The 1,060-nt window shown below is 51.5% G+C and overlaps 2 non-coding genes across 2 annotated transcripts; both read right to left on the minus strand.

The window, feature by feature from the left end:
- Nucleotides 1-266: 266 nt before the first annotated feature.
- On the minus strand, nt 267-385 carry LOC119348492. The gene has a single exon (XR_005168971.1). It is a non-coding gene; the product is annotated as a 5S ribosomal RNA (ribosomal RNA).
- Nucleotides 386-682: 297 nt separating this feature from the next.
- Nucleotides 683-801, minus strand: LOC119348491. The gene has a single exon (XR_005168970.1). It is a non-coding gene; the product is annotated as a 5S ribosomal RNA (ribosomal RNA).
- Between the last annotated feature and the right edge of the window lie 259 nt (nt 802-1,060).

Here is a 1,060-nt window from a genome sequence, read left to right on the forward strand (position 1 = left end):
TTGCCCCTCCCAGCTCCACTACAAAGACGATTGTACATTGCTTTGGCCGCTACCTCTCAACTACGGAGACGAGTTTAACGCGGTTTCCACCCCTCCCTCTCAACCGCACCAGTGCACGCTTGCCGCGCCACAACGCCGACGCTGGACCCGTGAATCGTGAGCACCCAGCTATGACTTACCGCACTCGTGCAAAATAATAAAACACGGTAAATATATTACTAACACGTGCGTTTTGTTTTGCAAGCGGCACGAAAAAAATTAAAAAGCGAATGCAACACGAGGACTTCCCAGGAGGTCACCCATCCTAGTACTACTCTCGCCCAAGCACGCTTAACTTTGGAGTTTTGATGGGATCCGGTGCTTTAGTGATGGTATGATCGCATCCGACTTGTTACCCCGGTCTTCGTCCCTTATCCTTGCCCCTCCCAGCTCCACTACAAAGACGATTGTACATTGCTTTGGCCGCTCCCTTTCAACTACGGAGACGAGTTTAACGCGGTTTCCACCCCTCCCTCTCAACCGCACCAGTGCACGCTTGCCGCGCCACAACGCCGACGCTGGACCCGTGAATCGTGAGCACCCAGCTATGACTTACCGCACTCGTGCAAAATAATAAAACACGGTAAATATATTACTTACACGTGCGTTTTGTTTTGCAAGCGGCGCAAAAAAAATTAAAACGGGAATGCAACACGAGAACTTCCCAGGAGGTCACCCATCCTAGTACTACTCTCGCCCAAGCACGCTTAACTTCGGAGTTTTGATGGGATCCGGTGCTTTAGTGCTGGTGTGATGACATCCGACATGTTACCCCGGTCTTCGTCCCTTATCCTTGCCCCTCCCAGCTCCACTACAAAGACGATTGTACATTGCTTTGGCCGCTCCCTCTCAACTACGGAGACGAGTTTAACGCGGTTTCCACCCCTCCCTCTCAACCGCAGAGTGCACGCTTGCTGCGCCACAACGCCAACGCTGGACCCGTGAATCGTGAGCACCCAGCTATGACTTACCGCACTCGTGCAAAATAATAAAACACGGTAAATATATTACTTACACGTGC

This window comes from Triticum dicoccoides, unplaced genomic scaffold (assembly GCF_002162155.2).
Source record: "Triticum dicoccoides isolate Atlit2015 ecotype Zavitan unplaced genomic scaffold, WEW_v2.0 scaffold94143, whole genome shotgun sequence".
NCBI lineage: Eukaryota > Viridiplantae > Streptophyta > Magnoliopsida > Poales > Poaceae > Triticum > Triticum dicoccoides.